Source organism: Tasmannia lanceolata, unplaced genomic scaffold (assembly GCF_043159265.1).
Source record: "Tasmannia lanceolata isolate RefF3 unplaced genomic scaffold, GAP_Taslan_0.1 ptg000011l, whole genome shotgun sequence".
Lineage (NCBI taxonomy): Eukaryota > Viridiplantae > Streptophyta > Magnoliopsida > Canellales > Winteraceae > Tasmannia > Tasmannia lanceolata.
In genome coordinates, this window is record NW_027518688.1 from 8,786,381 (window position 1) to 8,804,098 (window position 17,718).

The 17,718-nt window shown below is 39.9% G+C and overlaps 1 pseudogene; it reads right to left on the reverse strand.

Annotated features, from left to right (window-relative positions):
• Window positions 1-15,042: 15,042 nt before the first annotated feature.
• LOC143886133 (actin-related protein 3 pseudogene) lies at window positions 15,043-15,770 on the reverse strand (annotated as a pseudogene).
• Between the last annotated feature and the right edge of the window lie 1,948 nt (window positions 15,771-17,718).

Consider the following 17,718-nt stretch of genomic DNA (forward strand, 5'->3'; position numbering starts at 1 on the left):
CCAAAACAACCCCTATTGCAAAGTCAAAAGTATTACACATAATCTCGAAAGGAGCGGTCCAAATGGATGCTTGAATGATAAGAGCCGTAGTTAGCTCCTTTTTTGTAAGCCCAATGGTTCCCACCTTGGCATTCCCATCTTCTTTTGATGATTCCAATACACAAGTGATTTTATATCACTAATGTGTTTGAATGTCTAAGTTGTAGATCTTAATTGTGCTAAGACAAGATTGCTTGGATTGAGGCCAAGAAGCTCTCATTGGACCACATTTGGAAAACCATGACATCGGAGATCCAAGACGCATGAAGACTTGAAGCATCGCAATTCAAGATCGAAGTCATTTTAGAATGTAAAGATCCAATCCTCGTTTAGGTGTTTAGAGGCATAAATAAAGTAAATTACACACACCCTAAATGCTTAAGTGGTTGTCCTTATGGTGTTCCAACAATTTGGAACCCTCACAACAATCCCACTTGGTGAAGATTTGGAAGCCCAAAAACAAATAAGAAACAAGAATTGAAAATCTGCTGGAAATAAGCTTCTCGGAACTCCGAGATTTGGTCCAGTAACATTTTCCATCTTCTGTTTCAATTCCCGGAACTCCGAGAGAAATTCTCGGAACTCCGAGAAAAACTCTCGGAACTCCGAGACCACTTGTTCGGGAAGAAATTATAGCCGTTGGGGTTTTTGCCAGAATTACGACTATGCCCCCAAACGGTCAAATTTGGGTTTTTCTATATATAAGGGTATTCTAAACTTCCCAACAATCAATCCTAACACTCTAAAAACCTATTGGAATATCCTAAGAGTGTATTAAGCTTGTTTATGCCTCTCACCCTCTAGAATTAGGATTTGGATCATAGGCTTCAATTTGTACATCTTCTACAACTCTTGTAAACCCTTGTGAGGGATTTTTTATTTCTTTCTTTCTTTATCAAGACCATTATAATTGGGCGAGTGTTCGGAGAAGCGGAGCCCACTTTCCATGGTGAGGATTGCCACCAAGGTTAAAGGCAATTGGAATTGTAATCGGCACCAATCTTCGCCTAAGTTAAGAAGATCAACATAGTGAAGCCATCAACGGGTTTGGTTGGTGGAGTGGAGTAGGGATCGCGTTTTGATGATCGAACCACTTTAAATCTCGAGTGCACTCTCTCTTATCTCTTGCTTTACATTTACATTGCACTTAGGATTTAACTTGTATGCTCAATTTCCTTTTTGATCTCTTAAATCTTCAATATTGGGTTAGAGTTTTCAAAAGATTAAAACTTGTTAATAACCTAATTTTCCCTCCTCATAAGTTGCCATTAGAATAAGTACTCGGGCCTACCCTTGGAATTTCATTTTTCAAACACTCAAACGAATCCAAACATTCTTTGAAAAATTCAAAATTTTGATCATTTGCTAACAAATTGGTTAGAGGCCTAGCAATTCTAGAAAAATCTTTTTTAAATCTTCTGTAAAAGCCTGCATGGCCCAAACAAGATCGAATGTCCTTCACACTTTTGGGCGGTGGAAGATGGACAGTAAAATCCACATTGGCTTTATCAACCTTAATCCCATCTTTTGAAATCGCATGGCCCAGAACCATGCCCTCTTTTACCATAAAATGACATTTTTTCCAATTGAGGATAAGGTTCATTTCCCTACTCCTTTCTAAGACCAACTTTAAGTGATGTAAACATTCGGCATAGGTGCAGCCGTGTATGAAAAAATCATCCATAAAGATCTCTAGAAAGGTCTCCACCATATCCGAGAAGATACTCATCATGCATCTTTGGAAGGTTGCCGGTGCATTGCTTAACCCAAAAGGCATGCGTCTATAAGCAAACGTTCCAAAGGGGCATGTGAATGTCATTTTTTCTAGATCTTCAAGAACTATGGGAGTTTCATTGTAACTAGAGTATCCATCTAAAAAGCAGTAATACTTGTGACCCGCTAACCTTTCTAACATTTGATCAATAAAAGGCAAAGGAAAATGGTCCTTCCATGTAGCCGCATTAAGCTTTCGGTAGTTAATACAAACCTGCCACCCCGTTTGAATACGAGAAGGTATAAGTTCATTGGTGGCGGATTGTATAATGGTGACTCCCAACTTCTTAAGCACTACTTGGACGGGACTCACCCATTAGCTATCCGAGATGGGATAGATAATTCCATTATCAAGTCATTTTAGGATCTCTTTTTTGGATGGCTTTCTTTGGGGTTCGCTTGAAGGTTTGGAACCCTCAATGATGTTGATGTGGTGTTGCACAATCGAAGGGCTAATTCCTTTGATGTCGGTAATTGTCCAACTTATGGCCTACTTATTATCTTTTAGCAATTTAATGAGTTCCTCCTCTTGAGTATAGGTTAGGTCCGCGACAATTATTACAGGCAAAGTACAATTATCACCCAATAAAGCATAACGTAAATTTGAAGGCAAAGGCTTCAACTGCAGCTGTGGGGCCTCTTCGATCGAAGGCTTTGGAAGGGATGTGGCTAAAGGTCCCACAGGCTCCACATTTTGGATGGCAAAGGCATCGGAAAAGAAATTGCCTCCCCCATCATCTCCAAGTTCGTCCAAGCATTCTCGAAATCCTCATCAAAATCAATTTCAAAATTAATAATTATATCTTCAGGAAAGGAATGCAACATATTAATCTCTTCATGAAAATTAGGTTGCTTACCTAATCGAAATACATTGAAATCTACTGATGTATTACCAAAAGACAATTTCATTAGGCCATTCCTACAATTAATTAAAACGTTGCTAATAGCAAGGAAAGGCCTACCAAAAATGATAAGGATTTGATCTTTGATATTAGCAACGGGTTTTGTATCTAAGACAACAAAATCTACGGGAAATAGAAAATCTGCTACTTTAACTAATACATCATCAACCATCCCTTTGGGTATCTTAATTGATCTATCTGCCAATTGGAGAGTGACGGTGGTTGGTTTTAGGTCTCCTAATCCTAGTTGTTTAAATACAAAAAAGGCAAGAGATTCACACTTGCACCCATATCCAAAAGAGCATGTTCAATCTTTGTTTTACCAATAGTACAAGAAATAGTAGGACATCCCGGGTCCTTATACTTAGCCACCATCTGTTGAGACGAGATGGAACTTATGTTTGCGGCCAAGAAGGCCTTCTTGGGCACATTAGTTGTGCACTTTTGAGTGAACAAATCTTTAAGCACTTTAGCATAAGTAGGGACCTGAGAAATCACATCTAATAAAGGAATATTAATTTGTACTTGTTTAAACACATTCAAAATTCTATCCATGGCATCCACCTTCTTATTATTGGCAAGTCTACTTGGAAAAGGAGCCTTGGCCACATATTCCTTTTCAGGTGGTGAAACTTCCTGCTCTTTACTTACCTTTTTGGGTTCCTTAGTCGAACCAGTTGAAATGGGCTGATCACTTACCTCTTTGGTTGTCTCTTGAGGTTCTATAGAGGGTTGGGATCTGACCACCTCCTTGTGGTATTCTTGGCTGCTTCGTAAAGCATATACAACATTGCATTGGTTGGAGGACTCTTGCGGTGATGGAATCGGTTGAATGGCATTCAGCTGATTTGGCGGTACCTGTGGATTCAGATTCACATTCAAGTTCCTTGGATTAGGAACGGGTTGACTTGGAATCTTACCCTTTTTCCTCTCATGCAAAGTCGTGGCGAGTTGAGAAATTTATCTTTCCATGTTATGCTTGCTTGTCATGAAGGTACTCATGAGAAGTTCCATATTCTTCTCTAAGGAAGCTATTCTGGATGATTTTGCTTATTTTTGAAAACCCGGTGGTTGCTGATTTGAAACATTATTTAAAATTAGGTTTTGAAAAGATGGGGGTGTGGCTAGGGGTGGCCAAACATAAGTGGGAGGGAAGGTGGGCCTAGCTTGGTCGAATTGGCCTTGACCTTGGAAATTGGATGGCCCACCTTGGTAATTTCCTTGGCTCCAAGAGAAATTGGAATGATTTCTCCATTCCAGATTGTAAGTACTACTATAAGGGTTATTTGTAAACAAAGCACTTGCATTTTCAGTAGAATTACCAAACTTTGACAAATTGGGGCACTCTTCCATGACATGGTCAGCAGCTTGGCACCAATTGCACATTGGGACACTTTGATTGATTTGATTTATTTGTGCGTGTCCCTTTAAAACTATTGCCTCTAGTCTTTTGATAAGACTATCCAATTGGGCCTCCTTAGCCATGGTACCCTCAATAAAGAAGCCGTTGCTTGATGTGGCCCTTTCGCTTTCTTGAGTGGATTCCCACTCACAGGTCTTTTCTACCAAGTCAAGCAAAAATTTCCACGCTTCGTCTTCATCCGTATAGGATGTGAATCATGTAGGGCACATCGACTCTAATAGTTATTTTGTTTGAAAATCAATGCCCTCATATATGGTTTGGCACAAGTGTAACATATCAAAGCCCTGGTGAGGGCATTCTTGAAATAGATCCTTGAATTTCTCCATAAATTTTGAAAACGACTCATGACGTTTTTGCCTAAATTGAAGAATATCATTTCTTAATTTGTTAGTTTTATGTGAAGAAATATTTTTTTAAGAAACGCTACTGTAAACTCCTCCCAAGTGGTGATGGAGTTTGTGGGCAAACTGTAAAACCATTTTTTGGTTCCCTCCTTGAGTAAGAAGGTAATGAACTGCAATTTTACCGAATCATCCGTGAGTTGTTGTAATTTAATTAAAGCACATACCTCCTCAAACTCTCGTAAAAATAAATAGGCATTTTCATAAGGGAGCCTGTGAAAATGAGGGAGCATCGTAATAAATTGTGATTTTAACTCAAAATTATTGCCCTGACCAGCTGGCAATCGAATAAAAGAAGGTTGTGCTGCTCGAGTAGGGTAGAAATGATCGCGAAAAGTTTTGAGAAGTTCCTCTTCCACCATGGCAATTGGAATTGGTTGAATGTCTGTCTCTGTTTCTGATCGAATTACTCTCTCCAAACGGTTGACGGAATTACGCACCCAACCTGAACTCGTACACAAAAAATAGCCAAGTTAGAACAAGAAGTAACCAAAAACCAAAGTAAACAAACATTGAAACTAAATAACAAAAAGAAAAATCACTTCGAATAATATAAGAATTAAAGTAATCCAACTCCTCCCCGGCAGCGACGCCAAAAACCTGATTGTGATAATAAATTAACCGCAAGTGCACGGATCGCGTGTAGATACGGGTCAAACTCAGGGAAGAGACGCTTACAAATTCGACTCTTATACTTAGGCAAAGTAAACCAATATTCAAAGGATTTCTATTAATTAATTATCTAATCTAATTAGAAAACCAAAATCTAAAAGCCTAAATTAATCGAAAAGTTGGTCGCAAAATTACTCTAAATTGATTGGGATTCGATTACAAAAGTAATTAAAAATTGAATTGAAACCTTAATTCGATTAAAAGATTACTTAGGGTTAGAATCCATCATGGGTTTGGATTGGATTATTAATTAACCAATTTTTGCATTGAATAGTATATTTAATAAAGGCGGTCAATGGGAAATAAGATCAATGGATGTCATTCCCATGAGTAATTTATCAAACACACTATCCAATTTCAAAGATTATATAAGTTTTTATAAAGTTCATCAACAATTACTCATACGAAAGGATAAAATCCAATGGCATGAATAATTGAGAATCCACTATTATAAAACACTATATATGATTTTATTTTATACCATTGATTTTAATCTTTAATCTTTCTCCTTCCCCATGGTTTCATCTAAACCCTAAGTAAATTGGGTTTAGTTCTTCATGGAAAAGAAACAAAATCAAAGAAAAATAATGCCATATAAGAACTTAAAAAGGGAAAAGAAACAAAAATAACTTCTTCTCTAGTCTTCAAAAAGTACATTGAATTGGAATTGTAATAAAGAACAAAATAGAAGAAAACGTAGTCTTTTTATTCTCCTTGCATTGGTTGAATCCTTGTTCTCCTTCCTTGATGTCACCTTGAGTTGATTGTACGGAGGCATGTGATTGTGAGTGAGCAAAGAGAGCATGAAAAATACAAATCGTGAAAGAAAGAGAGAATTGGGCGAATTTTAGGGGAGAGAGAGTTGGGCAAATTTTCTGAGGAAGAAAAAGAAGTGTGTCTAATGGCCCATCTTGTCTTGCATTTTTAAAAGAGTGAAAATTGTTTTCTTCCCATTTCCAAATGTGTAACCTGCTTGCCTAAATAGAAGAGTTGCCATTTAATTTTTTTTCTTCACCTTGAAAGGAAAGGATATTGCCCAAGAGAAGTTGAGTAGACAATAGCAAGAGAATCCCACTGTTTTAAAAACATCATCCTTCTTTTATAAACTGCATATGATAAGGAGATTGACCTTCCAAAAGAAACTAATATCACCAAATCCCATTTTCCGAACAAACCATCTTAGAAAGGTAACACGCCATATGAAGTTGATGGAATTGGTAATAGTCCGAAGCTAATAGCTCATTGGCATTTCCAATTACAATTTTTCTATATGTGGTCCCAAAGTTGGAAAAAAAATATGAATATCAGCTCTCTGTACATGGTTTTCCTAAAAAAAATTGTAGCTAGATATCTTGTTGAATGCTAGAAATGGCAACTAGCAACTACACTTGGCAAACTAATGGACTATTGCCTATTAAAATTCAGCCACATCACAACATGACGTAATGCCGATCTCAGTATACATGCAATACATCAATATCTAATTGGGATTCATCTCCTCTAGCGGACCCCATATGAATTCAAAATTTTTTGATAACCATAAACCCACGCCAACAGAACCTTCCCATAATTGAACACCCATAGCTTGTAAACTGCTAAACATCATCCACCTCACACAGACCCTCATCAAACCATCCATATGATTGCTCCTCCAATCGGCACCTTGATATCCATGTTGCTATCTATAAAACCTCAAATACATGAAAAATTAGGCTATCCCTCTAAAACCATTCCCATTGGTTGATCTGAACCGTTGAATTGATGGATCAAAGGGAATAATATTTGGTTGCTTTGGAGGGAGGGAATGGCATCTTATATATAAGAAAGTGGCAGCATTCTTCTTGGGAAGATATGTTTCCATATGGGAATTTGCCAATCAACAGCTATTAACTTTAATCAAAGTAGCAACATGGGTTTCTTGAATTAAAGAAGGGACATGTGGCACACTCTCTTCCACAGAAACCTTTGATTAGCTTCCATATTGATCCTAACCATCCACTTTATGGGTTACACATAAATGGTCGTCTCTCTAATCCATTTCCACAAGCTGATCCAAGCCGTTCATATACCACATATCCATCGAAATACGAAAAGAGTTGGGCTGCTAAAAAGTAGGAAAAGAGAGAGAGTAGCTGTAGACCATTTTGACCGGACCCTAAAGTCCCCAAAAATTGAATAAGAACTCCAAAAATCAAATAAAATTCCCAAATTCTGAGTCCCAAAATATCCTGAAATTAATCTAAAAAATTCCGGAAAGACTGGCCCCAAAATGAGAAGAAGGCTTGAGTTTTGAGCATCTTATTGTGCGTATTCCTGGGTACAAATTCCCCAGGAGATTATTAGTGTTCTCAAGGATACCCCTGCAAAATTTCATGGCAATCGGGCGAGAAATGTAGAATAAGACAGGCGAAGTGTGCAATAATCAAAGTTGGGTTGTGATAGGGTGAATTATCGAAGCTTGGTTGTGTAGATATCGCCCTCCTTTTTTTATAAATGGCAAGATATTTTGTTTGGTAAAATGGTGATTTGCCACCTTTAGAGGGGTAATTTTGGAATTCTAATATTGCTTAAGGTGTAAGCAATCCTTAGTGACCCTTGGATCAAATCAGAGGGTGAGGATCATTTAGAGAGAGGAGAATCTTTCGTCCTATTTTCTATAAGGGGCCACCCTGGTAGAATAAAAGGAGTAGTCAAAATGCATTAGGAGGGGCTGTCCAAGTAAAGATGGGGGGGAGAAAAAGTTTACCATTTCCCTTTTTATATCCTCTCGAGCTAGGGTTCCAGGAGGCGGGTCTTCTTCATCTTCGTCGGAGAAAAGGAAGCAGAGAGAGAGAGAGAGAGAGGGAGAGAGAGAGAGAGAGAGAGAGAGAGAGAGAGAGAGAGCCTATCCTCCGACCACCCTCCAACCTCCGGCCGAGCCGCCTCCATCTCCTCCCTCATCTCTCCTCTTCAACCACCATCTCCATCCCTTACTAGCAACCCAACCACCAAACCCACATCCGGCCAGCAACCCCTTTTTTATAAAAAAAAACCTCCAGCCGCCTCTCCCAACTCCGGCCAATCCACCCACCACCACCTCCTCTGTCCATCTCCCTCTTCAACCTCAAAACCCATTTCTGCAAAACCAAAACCCCACCTTCATCAACCTCCTTTGTCTTCATCTTCTCCAGCAAGCTTGCCGGATTCCGGCCAAGGCTACCCCACGACCGCCACCATCTTCATCCTCCAACCTCATTCCCGCCAGCCGGCCGGCCATCTTCTTTCTCCTCTGCTGCTATCCCATTCAAACCCATTTCAAACCCCCATGGAATCCGACCCAGCTAACCCACTTCATCTTCCCAAAACCCATTATCTCAAACCCATCTCCCATCTGTACCCCCATCATCTCTGCCCGATCCTCCTCATTTTTCTTCCACCCACCTCCTTCTCCCACCGGCCATCCATCCATCTCCAGCCAGCCCAAGCTCGACCCCTTTCAACTTCATCTCCTTCGGCCAACCACCACTAGCCGCCACCACCATCATCTTCCCCCCTTTGTTCCCTTCACCCATCCGGTCAAAACCCACCTCACCGATCTCCACCATCTCTGCAACTTCCAAAATCCAAACCTATCCCCTGTTCTCTGCAAAACCCACATTAAAACCATCCAAACCCTCTTCATTTCATTTTTCACCCCAACTCCGACCATCTTCCCACCCCATCTCCGATCCAACCCAGCAACTATCGAGATTACCTTCATCGATTGCGGCAATTTTGCCGGAATCCGACCGTTTCCTCTCCTCTGATCTCAGATCTTTCATCATCGTCGTCGCTGTTATTGCATTCAACCCAAGAGAGGTTCTGTACATGCATTGCGTCCTCGCGGCGCGGGGATCATGTCCGGATCGGCAACTTTGTGCGGCACCGGCAATGGAAAATTAAAGAGTAACTAGCCCAACTCAAGTAATTTCTCATCCTCTTAGGCATTTTGGTCTGAATTCGAAGTAGGGATTAGTTGTTTGGTTATGTTTTGAAGTTTAAGTATGATCTCTGAAAATTCTTTTGGCTTATTTCTCGAAATTCAGTTCTCAGGTTTTCTTTTTGTCACATCTATTCTCAGTGCTTTATGATCCAATGCACCTTGATTCATAAGCTTGAGCTTATAGTAGTCATCTTCAGATGGTGATTTTCTTTATTTTTAGTTGGAAATCTATCAAATGGCTCATCTCAGGGCATTCCTTTTCTCTGCATTCTTGATGATCAACCTTTATCTTCATGTTTCCTATCAAATGAATTTCAGCATTTTAGTAGTCTTCGCGATTCAGTTGAATATTTTGATTAAGCCCAAACAGGTTCTGTTCGTGGTTCAGATCGCACATTAACAAAGGTCTCAATTGAATTTTTATGTTTTTTTTTATTGCAAAAGAGAAAATTCCTTGTACAGTGGCAACATGAATTAGTCTTTTTCGGGGTTTTAGAACTCTTTGCCTCTAGGAATTTGTCTTTTTCGAGCGCAGGCTATGACGGAATGCTTATTGAGCCAACCCCTTCCCTTCCTGCCTTAGAGTTTTCGCAGGTTAAGGGATTTCTTCCTCTTTAGAGTCTGTCATAGAGAGTTTAGGAGTATGTCCTACCGCCATAGAGTGTCCTACCGCCATAGAGTTTAGGAGTCTGTCCTACCCTTTCAAAGTTTAGGAGTCGGTCCCCCCCTTTTAAAATTCATCAGTCCCTCCTACCTCTATGGAATATAGGATTCTGTCCAACCTTCATAGAGTTTAGGATTCCGTCCTTCCATCTTTAAGAGTCAATCTTTCAGGAGTCTGTCCTATCATCATAGGGGTTAGGATTCTCTCCATCCTGTCATCAAGGCATTTGATTTTTTATACGCTGTTGCAAGGCATAGGATGCTGTCCAACCCTTGCAAAGTCATGATTCTGTTGAATTCCCCCGCAAGGCATAGGATGCTTTCCAACCTTTGTGGGATATCAAGAGTCTATCCTACCCTTATGATAATAGGATTCTGTCCTCTTGTGTCAAAAATTCAAAATCACTTCAAAAACATCTAAAAAACCAAAAATCTCAAAAATCAAGAGTCATTAGGAGTAGTTAGGAAATTCTGGTCCAAACTACGGATGGCTTGATCCCTAGCTGAGGGGTACGTAGGTAGCTCAGGCGTGCTGCTGGCATCCTGAGTTCAGCCACAACTTTCATAACTTCACAACTTTCACAATTTAAAAAACTTCCATAAGCTGCAGAACCTTTCAAATCTTCCCAAAAATACAAAAATTCTTCAAAATAACCTTGCAAACTATTTTCAAAAGATCTTCCCATAGAGTCAGGAGTCCATCCTAGGCGTTTGGGGTGTCTAAGAGTTAGGAGTTTGTCCTGATTTTGTGTTGATATGCTGTGTCTGGTCGTGTGAGTGTCTTTAGAGTTAGGAGGCCTCGAGTCGTGGTCGGCTAGACACTTAGTCGATTCGATGGCTAGACTAGAACGCATTTAGATAGCCCATGGTTTTCCTTAGGACGCATAGCCTAGTGACACATAGGGTGTAGGGTCCACTTGCATTAGTTAGGGCATATAGGAAGTCCTAAAAATTACCATTCAATTGAACTTAAGTAATGGCGCAAGAAGCTTTAAAAACTAGTCAGGTCTAGTTGATCGAGTCTAGGATAGCAGTCCTAGAGGGTTAAGCATTGTAGTTTAGCATAGGTCGCCGAACTACGTTGACTCTGATTCTTCCCTAGGCTGAGATACGTAGTGCAGCCAAGATGGATGGCCATCTTGGTCCGAGTCAAGTATTGCATTAAAGTCTAGGGTTTGTCATATTGTATGTTTTGTTGTGTTTTCTTACTTTCATGTACAGATCCTATACCTTTAGCTGTAGCATGCGTGTGTTTGTCCACCAGAACTTAGACACCAATCAGGCATGACACTCATAACCTAGTGTGGACCCCGATCCGAGATAGGCGGCGAGGGAACTAGTCCCTAACACCATCTGGATCATCCACGTGTGAAGGAGAGCTCTACCAAGGAACTCTCAAAACGGATGCCACCCTCATAGCATAGCACGAGTGGCGATGTAAAAAGAAAGAGATATGTCTCGATCTGGAACCGAGGTTCGAAACCGAGACATACCTGAAATAAACTCAGAGTCGCCATCCATGGATATGCCATGGAACCCTAAAATCAAATCCTCTGTGCAATGGATAACCAGAAATATATATGGGTTCGTGCCTGGTTACGAATGGGGAAGGTCTGAGAGCACCCCCAATTCGTCCGAGTGCAAGCACTTGGTCTCTTATGCCATTTTTAGTAACTCCAAAGAAGTTTGAATAAAAATCATGTGAAATGGGAACAATCCTCAGGACTCGTCTACCTAAGCATGCATTTCCTGAGGATAAAAATAATAAACACATATAAAATAAAATGAAAGATGTGTCACCTAAGCATAGCTAGGTTATGAGTGACAAGCCTAACGGGTGTCTAAGTTCTGATGTACAAACACATGCAAGCTATAGCTAAAGGTATAAGATCAGTACAATAAAGTAAGAAAACCTATCAAATCCTACAATAACAGCACAACAAATCCTAAGACTCTAAACGAATTAGCCCGAGTCTTCGGATGGTCTGGTATTCATCCAAAGAAGCCTACGTATCCCCGCCTCCACGAGAATCAAGGCAACGTAGTTCTTCGCGCCTATTCTAAGCTATGATGCCTAAGACACCTAGCCCTCTATCCTAGACTCGATCTAAAAGACCGGACTAGTTATTAAAATTTCTTGTACGATTATTTAAATTCCAGTGAATTGTGGATTTTTAGGACACCCTATATGCCCTAACTAAATGCATGTTAGCCCTAGGCTAATGCAAGTGATTCCTACAACCTATGTGTAACTAGGCTGTATTTCCTAAGGAAAACCAAATGTGGACTAGCGTATCCTACTCTAGTCATCACTCGGCGATGTGGATCGCCGACTGACCGGACGGAGGCGCTCCTATAACTCTAGGACAGACCCCTAACTCTAAAACAAGCACACAGCAAACAAACAATCAAACAACCTATCAAAAGAAAAACCCTAACTCTAAAACTCTCTATCTAGGAGAAACTCCTAACTCTAGAGGAAGATCTTTTGAAAACAAGATTTTAAAGGTTTTTGAAGAAGGTTTAAAACGTTTATTTACAAAAAAGTTTGGCTGGACTTGGGATGTAAATCCCAAGCTGCACTACGTACCTCGTGGAAGAGGATCAAGCCAACGTAGTTCGAAACGAACTCTCTAACTACTAATTCTAAAACACTCAACACTTTAGGCTTTTTAAGGTTTTTCAGATATTTTTTCGTATTTTTAAAGTTTTCAAAAGTTTTTGAAGTAAAGAGTTTTCACCCTTTTGGTCAAAGACCTAAGGGAAAATACAAAGCAACACCCTAGGGTTTGGGACAAACCCTAGGGTGAATAAGGGAAACTATGCTCTAATAACACCGTTATAAGAACAAATGAGTGAAAGACTCTCTAATAAGAGTAACTGATAACACTGAAAATGAGATAACGGAGTCAAAGACTCTCTAATGACTGCAAAAGGAAAGGCGAGTCAAAGACTCTCTAATAAATCCAACTGAAAGTACAAATGAGTCAAAGACTCTCTAAGAAAACTGCGAAAGAGATAAATGAGTCAAAGACTCTCTAATAACATCACCAAAGGAATAAATGAACCAAAGATTCTCTGAAAGAAAAGGAAACACGATTCAAAGACTCTCTAAGAGAGATGAAAATACGAGTCAAAGACTCCACTGACAACAACTAAAGGATATACGAGTCAAAGACTCTCTAAAAGATGGAAACACGAGTCAAAGACTCCAAAAACACCAACTAAAGGATATACGAGTCAAAGACTCTCTAAGAGACGGAAACACGAGTCAAAGACTCCAAAAACACCGATTAAAGGATAAATGAGTCAAAGACTCTCTAAAAGAGAAAGAATGAGTCAGAACTCTTTAATAACAACACCTGAAAGACAAATGAGTCCAAGACTCTCCTACAACACTACTGAAAAGACAATTGAGTCAAAGACTCTCTAATAACGCCACCTAAAAGGCGAATGAGTCAAAGACTCTCTAATAACACTATCTAAAGGATGAATGAGTCAAAGACTCTTTAATCAAGGCCGACTCCTATGCGAATGGACTATCGACTAAGGAGAAGCTTACAAGCAAAAGGAATAAGAGACCTTGTGCATATTTGGCAAAGGTAAAACACCCAACCGGGCCGGACAGCTACCTAGCCCTAGGGTGCAACAAATGTGCAACCCAATACCCATAAGGGTAAGGGTATGAAGCCAAGCCGAGTAGGGTGTTCTTCCAAAACCAAACGGCACACAAAGAGGAGGTTTAGCAAGAGAATGAAACTGGGCAAGTCTAAAAGGAATAAAAGACCTTGTGCATATTTGGCAAAGGTAAAAACACCCAGCCGGGCCGGACAGCTACCTAGCCCCAGGGTGCAACAAATGTGCAACCCAATACCCATAAGGGTAGGGGTATGAAGCCAAGCCGAGTAGGTGTTCTCCCAAAATCAAAAAGCACACAAAGAGGATTAACGAGAGAATGAGACCGGGCGGGTCTCCCAAACACACACAAAGATGGGCTCCAAGTAACCTTATCATTGCCCTCAAAGGGGTAAGCAGGGCTAAGACAACTAATTGACCAAATTAGTCTCTAATTAACAAATGAACAAACTGAGGTGCAATCTCAGAGAGGATTCTACAAATGAGGCTTGCCTCCAAAGGAGGATTGCCTAACGAGACAGAGTATGTCTCACAGTACAAGTTCTATTATCTAAAAAAGTCTAGAAGACTGTGCTAGTCTATCCAAAGAGAGAAGAAAAAGGTTACCAAGTAAACTCAAATTTCCATTCAATTATTATAAAAACAAATCAAATATCCGCAAAGTAAGATCTACAACTAAAGAGTGCACAACATGTAGCAATCATAAAATGATAAACAACATTAATTAGTCCAGACCAGCCGCTGGATAGCCTAATAAAGTAAAAAACAATATCAAACACTTCAAAGCCAACCACAAACCCCAATACGGGGACTCCAATGAAATCAGATGATGCCAAAGTAATCATCTGATTTCCTACACATATAATATTTCTACAAACCGCCTTGAAATCAGACGATATTCGTGTCAAGGACATCGAATAGTGCAAATCATCTGATTTCCTTCTTCAATTAAACAATTTATAAAATTAATTAGCCCAGACCAGCCGCTGGGTAGCCTAATGAAATAAAAGAAAGTATGATAAGGTTTCAAGATAGTATCACCTGAATAATCCATTCATCACCATCTTCAAAACCTAACTCAAAGCTTAGTATAAGAAGAGTATTAGATTTTCAACAGATTATACGAATATATCAAATGATATTCCCAATTTATAAAAATTTTAGTGCAAAACATAGTTGAAAAGTGGACAGATAAAGCTAGCTCTATAGAGACACAAATTGTCTCTCTAAAGGGGAGGCTCTAAGCAACGAGGCTTGTCCCCAGAGGAGAACTGCCTAACGAGACAAAGCGTGTCTCCTAGAACGGTACTCGCTAATGAGACCACAATGGTCTCCGAAATGAAGAAGAGAAACTACCATCTAATGGTGTCTAAAAGACTAAGTAAGTCTACTAAACTAAGAGGGGAAACCTACTCGGACTAAGCAAGTCCCCAAAGGATGGGCTTGGGCTAGCGCCTTCATCGCCCTTGCAATGATAAGGGCTCTAATATTTAAGGATGTCTAAAAGACTAAGAGGGTCTCCAAGGAGATAAAACAAAAGAAAGGAGTACTATCGAGACTAAGTAAGTCCCCTTAAAAGACGGGCTTTGCACGGCATATGCTTACTCCGCATTCCTTGTATTCTGCTTTTGTACGGCATGCCACATAGAATTCAGGTATTGATGCCAGAAGTGAGCCTCCAAACCAAACTGTATACCTCTGGATAAGATGGCTGACCACATTGACTTCCACTGGATGCGATTTTATATCTCCACCATGTCAGGCACCAAATGCATCAAGCCTAACATCTACGATCTTCTTTAAGTCCGCTGTAACCTTCTATGGAAGTCTTTGAACATGATTGATCCTCCAGATAATACTATATTCTTATACAAAGCCCTCCTAGTATCAATTGGAGCTGACTGAATGCACTTGTCAATTACAGATGGCAATGGGGTGGAAAAATCGCTACTATAAATCTCAGGATGAAAGGAAACCTTAACAATGTCTGAACAAGTGTAGCAATACATTTCTTTCACCTTTCGAGCTACTTCAAAAGAATCTTCTGGCGGTATAAGCACTCCTCTTTCCCGTAAGAGTTGCTGAATGAAGAGAGTTACATCCTTCCCTGCAATAAGATTAGACTTGATGCTGCTCTCAATAACATAACCATCCGCGACAGGTACGACATGAGTAGCTCCATCTCCCACATCAACCACAACTCCTGTCATTTCACACTTGGGAGTTGCGTATCCGGCAGCAAGAGCAAAGACAGGCTACACTGCTACATAAAGTCCAAGGACATTAAATGTCTCAAACATAATTCCTCCTCAGCCGAATTTAACCAGATTTGATTAAAAGGTCATATTAACATCAAATCTATAAAATAATGCCATACTCTTAAAAGAAAACAAGGTAGATAATCTGAGACAGAAATATAAAAAATCCTTTGATGAAAACTTTGAATATACAAAGAAAATCTTTGTCATATACCATCGAAATGATTATCAAAACAAGAAATCATCATCAGTCATGAAACATTTCTACACAATAGTAATCACAAGTCATCAGAGAGTTCTCGGAGAAGAACACCATCACAGATAATTCGCAATCATCAACCAAACTGTAATCTCATGCTATCAGATATGCCTCAATAAGAAAATTACTACAGAACATAAAGAAATGAAGTGAAACGCAAGAAAAGAAAACCTTACCTTCTCTTTTAGAACACTAGAATGAAAAGAGCTACCTCGAAAACACCAGAAACGATGACATTCGCCCAGGAAATTTATTGAGATCATTTAAATTTCAATGAGACCAATTAGAATACACGAGTAGCTCAAATCTATTGAAAAATCCTCCGGATCTGAGATTCTCAACTCGAATTAGGGTTTAAAAGGGTTGATCAAAAGACTAAAAATAGAGATCAATGATAAGAGGAGAGATCTGATAAGAAATGGGGTACAGTGAGAGAGAAATCAACCGGATCTCCGACGATTTCATCGTAGAAGGAGATCGAAGAAGAAAAGGAAGAAGCTAAGGTTTCGGACAAGGATTTTAAGATCCAGATCTATTCCCTCTCTCTTAATCTCTCTTCTCTCTTTCCCTCTCTAAAATTAGGGTTTGGTAGTGGTGTACAGAGTTTAGATCTGAGAGAGTGAAGAAGGATCTAAGAAATGAATGAGCTGATCTAATGATTTTTGCCGGATTTAAAGGAAATCCGCCGGTGTTAGGGTCGGAGATGATTTGCAGAAATGGGATGGAGGTGGAGATGAGGTGGCTGGGAGAGAAGGTTTGATGGAGGTGATGGCTGAGCGGAGCCCCGGCCGGAGATGGTGCCGGAGACGAAAGATCCCCAAAATCCCCTTTTTCCCTTCTTCGTTTCTCTGTTTCTCCCGATCCCCTTCGATGGAAAAAAAAAACCAAAATCCCTCCTTAATTTTCAAAAATCTCAGATCTTTGAAACGAAAATCGATTTTCTCCTCTTCCTCAGATCTCAGATCTGAGATTCCTCCTTCTCTTTTCTCTCTACCGTGGTTTATAAGTGAAAATCCGATATAGGGGGTCCCAAGTTGAATTAGAAATGGCAACTATGAGGAGGGAGAATACGGTTGTTTAAGAAAACTAGAATTTACCAATTTGAAAAACTTAAACCGATTAAGAGATCAAAAACAATATTTTAAGCATACAAGTTAAATCTAACGGTGCAATGCAAATGAAAGAGCAAAGAGATAGAAAGAGTGCACCCGAGATTTAAAGTGGTTCGGTCCTCAAACTCGAGGCCTACTCCACTCCACCAACCAAACCCGTTGATGGCTTCACTATTTGATCTTCTTAACCTTGGCGAAGATCGGTGCCAATTACAATTGCTTTAACCTTGGTGGCAATCCTCACCACGGAGAAAAAAGGGCTCCGCTTCTCCGAATACTCGCCCGAATACAAATCTTGAAAGATGAAAGAAAGAACTAAAAAATCCCTTCACAAGGGTTACAAAAGATGTACAATTGAGAGCCTATGATCCAAATCCTAGAGTTGGTGATGAGAGGCACAATTGAAGCTTGATTCACTCTTGGGTATTCAAATGAAGTTTAAGAGTGTTAGGATTGATAGTTTGTATGTTTAGAACACCCATATTTATAGGAAAAACAAAATATGACCGTTCAGTGGCATTACGGTAATTCCAGCAAAATTCCAAACGGCTCTTTTTCAGACCGTTGGAGTGTTCTCGGAGTTCCGAGAATAATTCTCGGAGTTCCGAGAATTCTCGGA